Genomic DNA, 16,993 nt, shown 5'->3' with positions numbered 1-16,993 from the left:
TGATAAAATAGCAAAAAGTATCAAAGGTGACAAAAGTCTTGGATATATTCCTCTAATAGGAGAGGATTGGCACGCATCCTTGTTACTAAATATCACTCAAATAATTGGGTGATAAAATAGCAAAAAGTATCAAAGGTGACAAAAGTCTTGGATATATTCCTCTAATAGGAGAGGATTGGCACGCATCCTTGTTACTAAATATCACTCAAATAATTGGGTGATAAAATAGCAAAAAGTATCAAAGGTGACAAAAGGCTTGGATATATTCCTCTAATAGGAGAGGATTGGCACGCATTCATCCTTGTTACTAAATATCACTCAAATAATTGGGTGATAAAATATCAAGGGCACCCAACGACGAAAATTTCACAACCGGCCTAAAATGAGTTAAGATACCGTTTTTATTTGTTTGAAGTCATTCTTATACAATATAGAGCTTTCCTAGATATTTTTTATCTGTTCGGATTTGCTTGGCGAAATAAAAGCCATCCGAAAAATCTAGTAACTCATCCCGAGGCATCCGAAACTCCTAGCGATTCTAAGATCCTTAAGCGAAATTTCTAGGTAATGCCCCTTGTATACTCGCGCTCCCGAAAATACTAGGGTTCCTTTTTTAAAGCATGTCGGACGTAAAAATCTCCCGAAAATGGTGATGGTGGTAACAAAAGCAACTCCGAAAAACATGTGATCCAGCTCTCTTCCCGAGAAACATAGGTGATCTAGAAATACAAATTTCGAAAAAAGTAGAAATTTCAATCCGTAGGTGACCTTGCTTCCGAACAGATATTTGACCGCAAATGGTCGTTAGGTGCCCTTGAAAATATGTTCATTCAACCACATGTCCATATTTGGATAACGCGCGACAGGGCTATCAATGCATTGCCCCGCGCATGTCATTCACGAGATACCGCACAATCTCGTGTTCAATGAGATTGTGCTGAAATTGCTGAAATTACGATACCTGTACTGCTGCCACATTAGCACTTATACCAGGTATAATAAAGACCATGTCGGTCTTTAGGCGCGTAGCCAGGGAAGGCAAAGGAGGTTCAGCCTCTCGACCACCAAAACCTGGACGTCATAAAGGGCAACAAGAATTGGAAAAACAGATATGTTTGTGTGCCCAAGATATTGGCACTTGTACAGTTGTACAGTTAATGTGCGATCATACGTAGACATAGTATCCACTTGTCTTGTATTTCAGGCCGCACCTATTATTATAAGGTCGTTCGTACGTAGAATTCGTATGCACTTGTCTTGTATTTTAGGACGCACCTATTATTATTAGGGCGTTCGTACGTAGACTTCGTATCCACTTGTCTTGTATTTTAGGCCGCACCTATTATTATTAGGGTTGCACTTTGGATGCACTTACACTCCCAGGTTTTTTTCGCTGACAGAACTTAAATTTTCGACAATTCCATGCATCCAGATCAGACAAAGTAAAAAAGTTTTTAGAAAGGGTGTAAATAGGAGTGTTTTGTATATTTAATAAGCTTTTGCTGTTTTTCAGATTTATCTATTGTATACAACTTTTTCTTAAAAAATACCTTTTTCTTAAAAAAATGCCAGGTGTTAATGACGAATAACAAAGGGAAAATGTTAGTTCTAAGACCGGTCGCTGTTTATTGTTTTCAATATTTGCAAGGACAAAGATGATACATAAAATAATTGCATTATTATTTACATTTTCATTTAATCTATAAAAGAAATATGAAAAGAGTCAAGTTCTGTTAGTCTGCCACTCTCCGTTCGTCATTTGCAATGACAACGTTTTTTTTTTTACATTGGTGTACAATATTATTTGAGGTTAAAGGCCGGGGGGAGAACTCTATATAAACAATGTACATATGCTCGTCCCAACCCCCGAACACTTCCTGTCACAGCCTGTAAGGCTTTCTGTTTAATCAAATTTCAATCAGCCGGTTAATAAAACTCAGAAACCTGATAATTCTTATTAATTATCTGCTATCCCTTAGGGTTAAAACATACAGAAACCACACCCAGGTTAGGGGTTAACCACAAGGTTAAAATTAATTTTCTCGACATGCATATGTACATTTTTTTAAGGGAGAGTCCCCACCCTGAGATTTAGTTTTTAGTAATTGTACGGTTTGGTAGATACACAAGTTTGAGATATTTACATTACGTTAGCGTTTTATTTGATACTTAAAATATTTTCAATTAATTTTGTATTTTTAATTACAATTGACTGTTGTTATCATTAAAATTTAAAAACATTGACTGTTGGTATCATTAACATTTATTAACATTGCACTCTAAGTAGTTGGCGCTGTCGCTGCTACATACTCGACCTAGCACACCGGTTGATCCTTTCTTCGTGTCGCGATGACAGTAGTCCGGTGAGGGCTTTAGGAAGACCAGGCTACGGCGGGCTTTTTTTGGTCAGCGGTGTTAACACACACATTTGTTGTGCAAATGGATGACCGCTCTGGCCTTGCTTTTGTCCACATGGCGGGCGTTTAGAAAATGTTTGGAAAGCACTTCACCAAACTTGACATTGTCGTTGCACCCCCGCCATTCTCCAGCTTGGCCCGTCTGTCGCACACACGCGCAATTCCTAAATATACCTCTCCTACAGTCCCTGGTTAAGAAATACGTGACGGCTGCGGCATTTATACTGTGTACGAAGGCTGTCTCTCTGTTAGCTGTGGATATAAGAAAAAAAAGGATATTAGATATACGAGACAACGGAAACATATTAATTTTCAAGCGTTTTCCTATTGTCGCTTCAGCTACGAGATTTTCTGCCGTTACAGCATCGCGTCTTATATACAACGTCGTAATTACCTAATCGTCGGATCATATACAGAGGGTCTCTCTTCTTTATTGGACGGGCCCACACAGAAGAGCAGTTCCATTTGCTAGCTTTGAATTGCTGAATTTGAGTGCGAGGCGTAGAGGATACTGTTCTTTAATGTTTCAAGGCTCTCTTGTTGTAGAATCAGCTTTGCGGTACTGCAAAACGTGTCAAATCAAATTAGAAAAATTTTACAGGATATATCCTAAACGCGTTCGCTGTTGATCACTTCTTTTCCTATTTATGATAAGCGCAACGTTGCGGTCACTTACAGTTTTTGGCCAGTGGATGATTTCAGAATGACGAACAATGTTATTATGAATTGCAATTGCATGTTTCTTGGAAGGTATTTTCTCTTGGTAAGTAGATCGTGTTGTTGCTTAAGGCAGGTTGTTTGTGTAAGCTACAAGAAATATCCAGACATTTATAAAGACCGCCAAAACTCATCTATTCGAATGTTGGACAATAGTCCTAAACCAGTGAACCAATAATCAATTAAACAAGCAAAGCGCAAACGCCGCGGTATTTTCTTGCTTGAGACAGAAGAATGTGTGAAACTGAACCAGTAATCAATTAAACAAGCAAACAATAAGCGCAAACGCCGCGGTATTTTCTTGCTTGAGACAAAAGAATGTGTGAAATTTGATAGTTTAGAGCGGGTGTTTGTGTTTTCATGGTTCTGGAAAGTTTCACAAAAACTTATAAAGTTTTGAAAAAATGTGCGCCCATTTGTGTTCCCTCATACTGTAGTTTTCTTGGTGCTAATAACGAGTGTATGTCAAAACAAAGCCAGGGCCAAGGAGCCTAGAGCGCCGTATCTTAACAACTAGACAATACGGGAATTTTAATATCGATTATCTTTATTATTCTTTTCATAATCTTATTTCAGCGCTGAAAAATAATTAAAAAAATACACTTTTCCCTCACCGGGAATCGAAGCCGGGCCTCGGTGGTGAGAGCGCCAGATCCTAGCCACTAGACCATATGGGAATTTCATGTAGTTTATCATTATCTTTTAATAAGAAATATAGCTTCTTCCTCCAGCTATTCAATATAACGTCTTTCAGCAGTATTTCTGAGATCTGACATTTGCTACTAGAAACGCTTCAAAGCTGATACAACACACAACACATATTTTAACAGAGGCATTTTCATTCCGACTTTGTACTAGTCTCCTTCGTAGCTCCCAGCGGTCGGAGTCACACATCGCTCCGAAGCGTTGTGTGACTCCGACCGCTGGGGCTGCGAAGGAGACTATTGTAGGGTCGGCAATAGCATGATTTTTCAATAGATTTTGACGCAGAGCACAGCGCCCGATTAATACATTTTATTAAGCCTCCAGGAATCGTCATATCTCTGTTGTTTCAATGCAAAGACACACTTGACAAAAGTAAAGACAAAAGGTAGTTAGTGAATTTGCTTTGGATAGTTTATATCCTACTTCTTCTTTACAAGTGTTGCTTGTTGTCTAAGGCGTTGCTTGTTGCCTAAGCTGTTGCTTGTTGCCTAAGGTGTTGCTTGTTGTCTAAGGTGTTGCTTGTTGTCTAAGGTGTTGCTTGTTGTCTAAGGTGTTGCTTGTTGTCTAAGGTGTTGCTTGCTGCCTAAGGTGTTGCTTGTTGTCTAAGGTGTTGCTTGTTGTCTAAGGTGTTGCTTGTTGTCTAAGGTGTTGCTTGTTGCCTAAGCTGTTGCTTGTTGCCTAAGGTGTTGCTTGTTGTCTAAGGTGTTGCTTGTTGTCTAAGGTGTTGCTTGTTGTCTAAGGTGTTGCTTGTTGTCTAAGGTGTTGCTTGTTGTCTAAGGTGTTGCTTGTTACATAAGGTGTTGCTTGTTGTCTAAGGCGTTGCTTGTTGCCTAAGCTGTTGCTTGTTGCCTCAGATGTTGCTTGTTGTCTAAGGTGTTGCTTGCTGCCTCAGATGTTGCTTGTTGTGTAAGATGTTGCTTGTTGCCTAAGGTGCTGCTTGTTGCCTAAGGCGTTGCTTGTTGCCTAAGGTGTTGCTTGTTGCCTAAGCTGTTGCTTGTTGCCTCAGATGTTGCTTGTTGTCTAAGGTGTTGCTTGCTGCCTCAGATGTTGCTTGTTGTCTAAGGTGCTGCTTGTTGTCTAAGGTGTTGCTTGCTGCCTCAGATGTTGCTTGTTGTCTAAGGTGATGCTTGTTGTCTAAGGTGTTGCTTGTTGCCTAAGGTGTTGCTTGCTGCCTCAGATGTTGCTTGTTGTCTAAGGTGTTGTTTGAACTTATTCATCGCGTAGTAGTAATTCGAACGAAGTGATTGCTAATAATGTGTTGTGATTCGCTTCCCGTAGGCTGCAAGTTTAGCTTTTACTCAAGTCAAATCTTACAGAAAACTTGAGTACCATTTGCCACCACACTCTCCATTATCAACACCGTCAAATACTAAAAGAATAGAGAAATAGTAATAACAAATTCCAATTATTCTGATAAATGATTATAATAAAAGCGCACCCTATGTACATACGCTAGATTCATTCAGGGATCCAGAATTTTCTATCTAGTAGAAACAAACGATCCAAATGATTTTAATCATTTTAATCATTTTAGTATTTAAAAATACTAAAATGTTCAGTTTACCAATTTCCACAATGTTCCAAAACAACCGTGTGCGAGCAGTTTCGCCATAGTTTTAGCTACGGACAGTTCCATGCGCAGTCATAGGTATCATATGGAAAATGCATAGCATTTGAAGATTCCTTAATAAAAAAAATTACCCACTTTTTGGCCGCCGAGGGGGGGGGTCTCCAATTTCAAACATTGGAAATATATGCAGACCTATTAATTTAGGGGCAAATAAAGACATACTTCTGTCTTATAACAAAGGTCCATATTTTTTTCTATTCTTCAGTCATAACACGCATAAACGGTCTAAAGGAGGCATTGGTTAAAAAATGTGATACGGGCAATTAGAGACTGGGTGGCACAAGGCATACCCAAACACTCGTCCCGCCGGCTGTGATACGGGCAATTAGAGACTGGGTGGCACAAGGCATACCCAAACATGGACGCTTACATAGAGGAGATTCTCAATAGCATGCCTGACAAAGAGGCGCCCGCCGTACTGGCAGGGCTGGTCCAGAACATCCTGGACAAGGGCATCCCCGAGGATGCCAAGCGCAAGCTGCTTAAGCCGCTCATGCCGGCGGGCTCGCGGCCAGAGGAAGTCTGGCGCGAGTTCGACCCATTGCTGCTGGAACGGCGGCAAGAGGGCCCAGAGGGCTTAGACCCCGAGGAGTACTATTCTCTCTTCGTCGGCGGCGCCCATCTTCGGTTCCCAAGCGTGGATGCCACTCTTCGGGGCCAAGACATAAGCGCCGGTGTTTACCAGGAGATACGAGATCTTGGTGGAGCAGGTGTCATGGCTCTAAAGCCGGTTATGCGGGGGCCTGATATTAATGACGACGGCTCGGTGTGGTGGGTCTCGCACGAGCGAGAGTCTCTGAGGGCAAACGCAGTGCTGCCGCTGGTGCTCGAGATTGTAGACCCCGACCGGCGTTACGGACTCTTCACGGTCGTTGGTAAGGCCCCCGCAGAGCCATTGGCGCCAATCACGGAGGAGGAAGGGCGCTCGGAGCACAAGATTGGTGGGTCGTTAGTCAAAAGAGGGGACCAGATCGCAGTCGGCGCCCTGGAAGGCATCGATGCGGGTATTTGGGAGAAAGGACGAGAGTACCTCGTCTACGTGAGATACGAGCTTAGCCCTTTACCTGAGCAAAATGGGGAGCCTCGGCCAATGTTTGAGCGAGAGGGGAGTGACGCCTTCGCTAACTGTGTTGTGAGCTATGTTGCCGAGTTCTTGAGGAATCACGGCACCTCGCGCTCCCTTGGTCTAACCAAGACACGAGGCAAGATCCTCGAGCGATATGACAAGAAGCTGGCCACTACGGGATGCACCAAAGAAGACCTCTTTGAGATGGAAAAGAAGCTCGAGATAAAGCTGGTAGCCGTGGACGCCCTGGGCAACGTTATGTGGGACTCGGGGAAGTACAAGAGGGGGTACACACAAATCCGCATCCCTTGCCACAATAACCACGCCTGGGCGGAGTTTCCGACTGAACCACCTGCGATCGCGAGCGTCCACGGCCTAGACTTCAAGGCTGAGGGGGAGCTTCGTTCGTTATGTCAGGAGAAGGCTCTAACCAGTACCAGGGCAAGACCATCCAGACTCCAAGACGTTTGTTTATCATAGGCCACAGCTTAGAGGGCTGGATCACGAATGCTGTATACACCGGCATCTCCCGCGTGCGGCGCGCCGACCAGATAGTCCGCGTGATTCCCCCCCGATAACACCCCCGGTGCCTTGGTTCCCACAGGACTACAGGCTACGCCTAGTGAAGAGCTCATAATAGCGCGAATCAAGCGATACGCTATAGACGACAGGCAAAAGGGTCGCACAAAGTACACGGGACCGCACCACGTTCTGACGGTAGACCACGTACTCGGCATGATTGCTGACGCGGAAAAGAAGTGCACGGTCTGTGGCACTCAGCTTCTGCTTCAGGGGTACACCAAGAGCCATCCCCAATGCTTCAGTATCGACCGGCTGGACGACAGTCAGGGTCTTAGCTGCAATAGAAGGCACAAGCGCTGATCACGCTAGCGTCACGCTACGCAACTGCGAACGCGTGAAGCCGTGCTTAGAGTACGCCGTGTAATACAACACTGGCTGTACGGGCTCCATGACCCTCTTTAGTATTGGGTATGCCCTGCTTGTCCACCACGGGTCCGTCGCTCGCCGTCGGCCCTTGTCCTGAAGGTCTTCCTCGTTTACGGCGATGTACACCTCCGTCCCTACCTCTAAGGGGACCTCTAAGGGGGGCTTTTCGGCTTTGAGAGGCACGCGCCTCAGCTTTATGTCGTCTTTAGGCGCAAAGCCAGTCATGCGAGTCTTCGTTGCGTTTATGTTCGAGATGACGATTGGCAAAGCAGTAACCCACTCGCGGTTTGTCTCGCCGGATGCAAGCTCATTCGAGTACTGCGCACGAAATATGGCGCTGTGCCAGCCAGCGATGGAAAGACTCGGCGAAAGCTTGGCTCCTGTGGTGCCCTGGCTCAGCCCGTCGGACCACCACCCCGTGGTCTGTTAGGAGCTTTGTGGTAGCACCCTTGAACTCCGTGCCGTCATCAACCATGAGGACTTTAGGCCATGTGAGAGGTCCCTCTGCATAGATGTCAGCGAGTTCGCGGAAGACGACGGCCGCGCTCTTAGTCCTCAGTGGGCGGGCGGCTTTATATCGTGAAGCAACGTCAACGACAGTCAGGGCATACTTGTACCCGCGGTCGGTTGGCAAGAATAGCAGGTCCGACTGGTGGATACGGTTTGGTATCTGCTCCGAGAAGTGGGCGTAGGTAGTCGGAGGACGGGGTGTCTGTGTGTAGCCCCCGACGGGCTGCGAGCTTACCCACCTGCGCACTCGATCTATGGAGGCTGAGCCCTTGGGAAGTTTAGCATGCAGAGCGGTCACTCCCTGGAAGCCACCTCTGGCGTAGTATATAGGACGAAGGAACGCATCGAGTTCTTCGTCAATGTATCGCGATACATTGCAACAGGTGTATCAGTCTCCAACAGGCGGTTGCCGTCTGCTCGGGCAGTGCCGAGGTGGTCTTTCTGAGGCCGGTATGCAATCATCTGCAATCATCTTATACGTATACGCATACGTATACGCATGCGCATACGCGCAGCATGGAAAAATGCCGCCTAGATGCAGCGTCGGAACGGCAGCTACATCACAGCAAGCGGCTAGCTGTGTAGCCGATGGCGAGAGCGCCGGCGCCAATGTACGCCAACTCGGCGTTTTTCTGCGTTTTGCTGGGGATGTAGTAGTCGGATAGCTCAGGAGCCCGCATCCACTCCAGGGATTGTTTTGGCCGGGTCTGGTTGTAGAGTTTGAGCGCGTAGTCAGTGTCGGTGAAGTTTTGCTTTGCGAGGGACCCTCTCTCGCGACTTTGAGCTTGCCAATCGAGGCGTCCATAGACTTGTTGGTATTTCTCTAGGGCCTTGTCGTGCCTCTCCTTCTCAGCTAAGGCAGGGCTCTCATCGTTCGACAGGAACTTTGCGAGGTAATTGCCACCAACGAATGCAGTCGCGTTTAAGACGGCGCCGCCAACCAAAATCGCGATGGAGGCCATCGAGTAGTGTGTGTACGTTTCACGTGTGTACGTGAACACGAGTCTAATACATGGCCCACACTTGTAGTAGTGTGCCACAGTACACTACTACATGGGCAGGATCTGGTCCTCAAGGTAACCCTTCAAAGCGACAGCACCTGCAACGGCGACAGTCATTTTTGCGTAGTTCATGGCGTTCGCGGAGGGGTCTTTGGTGAAGTCCTCGCGCAAGGCCTTGCACCCAACCCAGCCGATACCGGCGACGAGGCTGGTTATGACTGCGGCGTCGGTGATGGTCTTTGTAATCTTGCTCTGCTGCGTCATCGACATTGCGATGCACGGACGTGCGGATATGGGTGGGGCCCTCGTGTCTAAATGTCTGCTTACTCCATGGCTAACAGCCGAGATTTGCATTGTCCGGGAGGGCGAAGCGCTGTCGCCGGAACGGCAAGCGGTCGGTCCCTGGTCTGCTGTGCGGCCGCCAGCGGCGGCCTTGCGGGCGGAGTCACGTCGTCGGCCGCTACATGCGGATCGGTAGCTCGCTGTCTAACAGCTGGTGTACGAGTGAACGCGGCAGCTAGCTCCCGCCTATGTGTGTAGAGACCGATCAATGACACTAGAAGACCAGCGACCCCGATAACCGAGCTAGCCGACCAAGCAGAGTTGCTTTCCGGGACTGGTGTGTGCACCGAAGGCGTGCCGAAGGCATCTTCGGCGCGCGTGCGCAAGCCCTCGAGTCCCTGTGACTCGCCAGCGACCGGCGACTCAACGTGTTGCACGACCCGAAGTGTCTCTTTCTTCGCTCTGTTAATTCGGTTCCACTTTGCCAAGCGCCTTCCGGCTTCGACTCGCCCAGGGTGTTTAGGTCGGGTCGCGGGTGGTTCGGGGCTCGTGATTCTCTCCGCCAACGCCGAAGGCGTACGTGCAGGTTCATGAGCAGCTTGTTCCGCAGCTTGTTTGTCAGGTTCCGCTGACCCGTTTGCCTTTCCGGCAGGCTGGGCACTAGTACGTCCTTGAGGTTCCTCCATTTGTGATACAACTACTTGGTTGCTGAAGAAGTGGCAAGCTTTCAAATGAACGTCTGCTCTGGGATGGCAGACTCGCCACTGTGCGTTTGCGGGCAAACCACTGGTGAGTCCGCGACTGCTAACTCGTGTTGACACCGCGTGTCAGCGCTTGCCGTTCCGGCGGTGTTCACATGACGTGCTACGTGTAACGCCCGACGGCTAAAGCCATCAAACGACCGCAGCGTAGAGACAGGCTTCCGCACAATATGCGGAGCTCGTTGTTGATGATGTAGTCGGACACTAGGTCATTGTGAAGATCGACCACACTGTCTATCGGCAGCGCCATGCCTACTAGCTTGTTCGTAAGCTTCAGAAAGCTGTCTGCCAGGGCGTCTGTTGTCCGGCTGGCTAGAGCGGTCTCGTAACGCTTCTCGTACTTCCTCACCTCCTCGGCGCTCATGCGTTTGACGTCCTCGTGAGTCAGGGCCTTGCCTACCATTTCTCTCGGCTTCCCCGAGGCTACGAGAATCGCGAGTTTCTCCCTCGCGTCTGCTATCTCAGTTTGCTCAACTCCGGTTGCCGTTCCGGCAGGCTGCGTCGAGCAGCCCAACGACTCGACGGCCGGGAGGCCGGCGGCTCCCCCCTCAAGAAGACTCTCAAAGTATTCGTCGCTCATCATGCACCCCCTGCCGTGGCTAAAGTGCAACACGTGGATCAATGCGTTATGCCCTAGGGCATACGTGGGCGGTGGTTTACTGCGCTTACCGTTCAACTAGGGCGATGGTGTAAGGGTGACGTAAGCAAAACTCTAACTTCGAGAACTTTTTCGTCTTGAGGGCCTTCATGTACTCTTTCATCTTCTCTTCTGAGAGCAGGATAGCTTTCATGTCCACCTTGCTCGGGGTATTAAAGACCACCAAGGCCGCGATGTTCTCACGGAACGGCTTCGTGATGCTGGTGAGCTGCTGCGTGATCACCCACACGCTAATACCCACGTGGCGCGCGCTGAACGCCAAGTTGACGGGCTGGTCAGAGCGCCTCTTTACGTCTTTCGAGGCCGCACAGTCGTCGAGTATGATTAGCATATTAGTGCCTTTGAAGAGAGCGGAGACAAACCTCAGCAGCATGTCGATCTGACCCGCCTCAGGTGCGATGACAAACAGACGATTGTCGCCCTCGCCGAAGCCGTCGTATGTTTTGTTGTAGACAAAGGTAGGGCACATGAGTACGATGTAGTCAAACTTGCCCCGGAAAGGGCCGCGCAGCCGGTCCACTATGAATCGGGTCTTCCCGCATGACGTCGGGCCCACGATGAGAGCGTTAAATGGGATGTTTTTCGGATCCATACCGCGCTGCCGTAGCGCTTTGCGCAGAAACACGTTTCGGTGTCTGTGCTCAGTATTGTATGGACTCTAGCTGTCCGTTCATAAGGTTCATTTGGGCGTCGGCCACCACAAACACGTGACAGTTTACGGTACCCGTGCCGCTCGCCGTGCGTTTTATCTCGAGGTGCACACCGTCGCGGACGTTGACCAATCGGAGACCACCCCCATGGATAGCACTGTCGTCCGTCGTTCGAAGGTCGATCCACAGAGCAAACTTGTTATCGCCATGGAACGACTCGGGGCCGACCGCCGGGACGGCAGGCGCCCCGCTGTGCCTCCCCCGGGGAGGGGCGGACGAACCGCCTTTTCGCCTCCCTCCAGAAATCCGTGGGGCGCAGCCCCTGGCTGAAGACCTTGTTTGGCATGCCGTCGATTGTAAGGCGAACGCTCTTGATGTTGGGGTACACGAACTTCTCAGAGTCGCGAGCCCCTGCCGTGTATGGCTCCACAAAGAGGAGCAACAGACCACTCATAGACCTTCGCGGCAGGTTGACACTCTCGTTGATTATGCTGTCTGTCCCTTTGCTAATCACGAATGTCTTGTGAAGGTTCACTTGCTCGTAGAAGAACGTTGTGCCGTTTTGGTTGGCGGCGGCTGCAGACCGGGCGAGGTTGTCGTCCCTCAGGCTTTCGTATTCCAGCTCTAGATTTTTGATGCCATAGGATAATTTGGTAGCATCGCTTCCGACTACTACCTGGTCAACCGTTGCGAAAGTGATCTCGAAGAGCAGCGCCTCGGCGAGCGCCCTTGGGTACAGTACGCCGTGGTCCGTTAGCAGAGAATGGTCTAGCGGGATGGTGTACCTCGCCCCGTGGGCGGCGTTTAGAGCGTTCTTCTTGGCGTTACTAGTCGCTTTATCGCCAGCCTTGGAGCGAAGCTTGCGCATGTTTTCTGACTGTATGCCCTGTTCCAGGCGGTCCTTTCTCTCGACCTTGGACAGTTAAAGCTCCTCATACGTCTTGAAGACGTCGTAGTGGTTGGTGTCCTGGAGCGTTTCTCCTGCAAACGTGATTTTCAGGCGGCTCACGAGATTTCGATTTTGTTCACGACGGTATTATTTGCATGGCCTGAGATGGAGAGATCAAGACCGACCCTCAAGGAGCCAGGCACGAGCGTGACGCCTTCCGATAGCTTTGGGACCACCACATATAGCGTCTAGCCTGGGGAGGCCGTCGACGGGTTGCGTCAAAGCCATCTTCAAAAAGTACGGCTTTACCGTCACCGCTATCGGCTTGGCCGTAGCGACGACGATCGTGGCCATTGTGACGTCGCTCGGCAAGTCGCTCTCCTCCGTGGCCAGATGGGTCGGTAACAGGCTTAAGGCCATCGGGAAAAAGCTAGGCGAGCTTCTCCCTGGGCTAGTAGGCAGCATCGCGAGCTTCGTGTTTAAGGCTGCAGGAGAAGCGGTGAAATTCCTTGGCGAAAATGGGTGGCTGCTCATTCTAGCCGTAGCCGCGTTCTTGATTCGTCGAATGCAAAGCAGTCATCGGAACAAGTAATACGCCGCGGCCACCGCGAGTGCCGACAACCCCGCCTTGAGGGCGGTGTGGTAACTTTTTTCGCCCGGTCCGGGTGCGCTTGCCGTTCCGGCGGCAGTCATGCTATGCGCAGCGTGCGTACGTGGAGAGGAGGCAGGGGCCGCGCCCTCTGCGTGCACTTTCGCAGGGGCGGAAGCCTTGCTTCGCACCTCGCGGTCGATCCCAGGGTCAGTCACGTGTTGCACCCTAGGATGCCCACCGGCCATGTTATGAGCACCGACTGGCTTTGTCTCGGTGTTGATCGCGTTTGCGCCGAGCGTCATGGAGTCTGTGGCTTTCTGCAGCTTATTGTTGTAGCCCACGAAGCTTTGCGTGTTTATCACCAGATCGCTCGGCATCAGCCACACTCCTGGTGCGACCGCAAGACTCAGTCTCACCTTGGCCTCCTGCACGGCTAACTGGTACCTTTGCACGCTTTGAGCGATGTCGTTTTCTATGATCGCGTATTCAAGCAGCTTCGTGAACTCCGCCTGCGGCCCACCGGCCCCCGCGATAGAGGAACGGATGTTTACCTGCGCGCCAAGCACTGTGTAGGCGAACGCCTCGACCGAGCGATCGAGTCTTCCTAGCCCTGCCTTTGTCAGCCCCTCACCATTGGGAGGCGCAAGCCAGCTATATTGCACGCCCCCGTGGTCGTCGTTGCGTATGTAACCCAACTGCTTTCCACTATTGTACGTCCCACCTTCGTCGCTAAACAGATTGAGGTGGCTCGGGTACTCGTCCGCCGCCGTGTCGTAGCCACGGATCACGTGCACGTTGCGATACCCCTCCCCCGGGTAGAACACAAACACATCGCCTAGCCCGTGGTTCCGCCCGCCTTTCCATCTGAAGTCCAGCTTACGCGGCAAACCGAACTCTATACATAGACGCTCGAAAGCGGCCTTCTTGTAGGGGTTATCTTTTTGCGTGAACGGGCTGTCGCCAGGCAGGGGGGCGCCGAGCTCGTAGAGTATCCTCCGGGTGGTAAAGTAGACGTGAAACCTTAGAAATCCCCTGATGACAGAGGGGAGCGTGGCGAAAGCGGGGTCGACTAGGGACACCCCACATCCTGCGGTTGCGCACCAGACCGCAAAGTTGAGTTGCTGTGGCCAGTACCCATAGGAAGGCTCCGATAGCCACCGGCGAGACTCCTTGGCGGGCTTGTGCGTGACTACTGTCTCTTTGAATATGTCTCGGACCCTAGTCGTGAATGATTTGTCCTCAGCCACGTGTATCTCTAGCTGCGTGAGTAGTGGGGTGATGTCTGAGGCCGTGCTCTCCACGGGGGTCGCGGGCACGGCTTAGAGCAGCTTTTGCGCGAGGGTCAGAGACCTAGGGAAACCGGTTTTTGCGCGTTAGACTTGTTAGGCTATAGCGTGTTTGATATGTTCGGCTATAGAGGCTCCCGCCGCAACTGCCGCCTTCTTCGTCTCCTCCTCCTCCCTTCGGGGAATCGCCTCCTCGTTCAGCATCCGCCAGCCTTCCCAATCCATGCTCAGCCCTATTAAACACGAAGGCGGGCTATGTTCAACACAATGACGGGCCTACATGCTGTGTTCACCGAAGGCGAACTGACGCTCTTCTTCGAGCAGCCGATGAGGCGCCCACGCTTCGTGGCGCTCCGGCAGTGCTCGCTGTTTAACAGCTGGTATAATCTCGAGCGGGAGCATCAGATAACGACCATAGCCTCCCTCCCGCCCATCGCTACTCTACCAGCCGGGCACTACACGGCCGAGTCCATCGTGGAAACGATCAACCGCGCTAAAAGCAAGAATCTGAGCGCGAAGCTGGATCCCCTCACCGGGAAGATCGCGCTCACGACCGATGGCATTGCGTTCCTGAACGCCGAGCTTTGCGCACTATTTGGCCTGGAGGCTAAAGACAATCAGTTGGGGGAGCGGGGCCTCGTACTGCCCGTGGAAAAGCCCCCACTTGAGGTGACTTTGCCGAAAATAGAGGCCATCTACATCTTCTGCGATATCGTAGACCGCACGCAATGCTTTGCCTTAGACGAGCCTTCAAACGTTATCGCTTGCCTAGAAACCCGCGGGACGCCGCCCGAGAAAGTCGTCTATGGGCCCGACATCCCCGTTTGTGTCGCAGCATCTTCCTCTGAGTTTGTCTCAAGTATCCAAATATGGATCAGGGATGACCACGGTAGACGGGTGGACTTTAAGGGCAAGCCTGTTCGCCTCGTATTAGAGCTAACCTAGGCCCGACACAACAAGCATGGCAAACAGCGACGTTAGCGTTTACCCCCCGATTTGCCCGCAAACGCACATGACGCCCACCGCTCCGGCAAGCATCGGCGGCGACGTGCAAAGCTTCCGACTCCAGAAAATATGTGACACTCAGGCGGTCCTAGACAACGAGATAACGCATCATCGACAGGTGCGGAAAAAGTATAAGCGCGCCTTTGCCGTTACCCATGCTGTGTCTGTGGCATCCGGCATCGCTGCAGGGGCGCTTTCCAGCGCCGGGGTGGGGGTCTCTCTGAGTGGGATAGGGGTTCTGATCGGCGGTCCGCTGGCAGGGGTCGCTGGGCTGGTCGGTGTCGTGGGCGCGGGGGTAGTCTCTAGGGGTCTTACGAGCAAGGTGGCTAAACACGAAGACACGATGGTTTTAGCGGAGAGTAAGAAAAACTCGATCAGCGAGCTGGTCTCTAAGGCTCTGCAGGACGGGCATATCTCAGACGAAGAGTTTCGGCTAATACTTCAGGAACAAGAGAGATACTACGCGCTCAAGGCCGCTATCAGAGCTCGACACGGCCTCGCACCGCGTGAGAAAAAAAAAGCAGGAAAGGGCCCTCCCTGGAAACCCGCGAAAAGATAAAAAAGAGGCTGCAAAAAATTCGCGAGGAGTTCGGGAGCGAGGTGTTCGAGTAAAACTCAGGTTTAGACGCCACGCCAGTGGCTTTGAATTTACGGCCGAAAAACGGTCATTCCGCGCTCCGTAGGTTGGCGGCCCAATCCACGTCCCTCGTTTTCACGGCCCTCAGGCCCTAGCACAAGGCGCTGGAGTCCCCGACATAGATTAATGACTGCTAACCATCGCTAATTACTCATCCATGCAGAGTGTGTTTTGCGAAGTAGATTAATAACCAGCGACTGTTAGTCTACGCGAAACGCGTTTTGGTGCCACCGAAAGCCCACAGCCTGGAATGGGGCTGGGGGGGTCGGAGGGGGGACTAGCGCCTCCCAAGCCTAAGACGGGGCTGGGAGGCCCGGAGGGGCGATTCGTGCCTCCTACTCGTTTCTATGAAACCCCCCAGTCCCCCCCTCATTGACCTCGTAGATCTTGTCTCTTCCCTCCTAAATAACAAACAAAAGTATGTTTGTTATTATCTATATGCAAAGGAATCTACAGTAGTTTTCTAATCAGATATTTTTTTTGTCTTTTAACATTCACCTGTTCTTTCAACACTCTTCCTCGAGTTTGCTTGTCTCACAAATAGACCTTGTTTGATAAACAAAGACATGTTAACAACTTATTCAATAAATAACTTTTTTAAAGCTTATTATTTTTTAAAACTTATTCAATAAATAACTTTTTTTAAAGCTGTCAATACATTGTTGACATAATATAATATTTTATTGAAAACTATGTTTATTGACAGTTTGTGGTCATTTTCTTTGAATTTAAGTCTCCCATATGTACCAAAAGCTCATAAGTCAGTATTAGAATTTCACTGAAATTCATTGTATCAGGAGCAGAGAGCTATTGCAAAGCTCTTAACATGACACTGCCCCTTTAAAGAGCTGTAAACAAATCAAAATAGGTGGTGGTGGGTCTCTGTTGTTTTCGTTTTATTTTGAGTTTGCTTTATTATAATTTTTTTTCGGGGGGGTTTCAGCTCAAAAGAGTCAAGCAACTAAGCAACTAGTACAACAGATGTTGGCTTTGCAGTCTTTTATTCAATATATTGAAGATTATCATGCAATTCTGTAGTTTGACAGCAAGTATATATTTATTTTTCTTTCTTATCTTTCTTTTCATTTACAGTTCTATATATACAGTGTGACCATAGCTACGATTACAATTATTTAGAAACATTTTTGCCTTCTAACAGAAACCATCTTGACTGAAAACACTCACTGTAGGGCATTCGATATTAGGCATTTCTTTCATGCGGCTGTGAGGTTGACATGT

At 49.7% G+C, this 16,993-nt stretch overlaps 1 long non-coding RNA gene across 1 annotated transcript; it reads right to left on the bottom strand.

Moving 5' to 3' along the window:
* Positions 1-1,524: 1,524 nt before the first annotated feature.
* On the bottom strand, positions 1,525-3,368 carry LOC116618154. The gene is made up of 3 exons (XR_004296059.2): positions 3,094-3,368; positions 2,812-2,979; positions 1,525-2,669 (listed from the first exon to the last, which is right to left on the bottom strand). It is a non-coding gene; the product is annotated as an uncharacterized LOC116618154 (long non-coding RNA).
* Between the last annotated feature and the right edge of the window lie 13,625 nt (positions 3,369-16,993).

Source organism: Nematostella vectensis, chromosome 10 (assembly GCF_932526225.1).
Source record: "Nematostella vectensis chromosome 10, jaNemVect1.1, whole genome shotgun sequence".
Taxonomy (NCBI): domain Eukaryota; kingdom Metazoa; phylum Cnidaria; class Anthozoa; order Actiniaria; family Edwardsiidae; genus Nematostella; species Nematostella vectensis.
The sequence above is the reverse complement of the archived record's forward strand: the minus strand, read 5'-3'. Positions and strand labels throughout refer to the sequence as shown.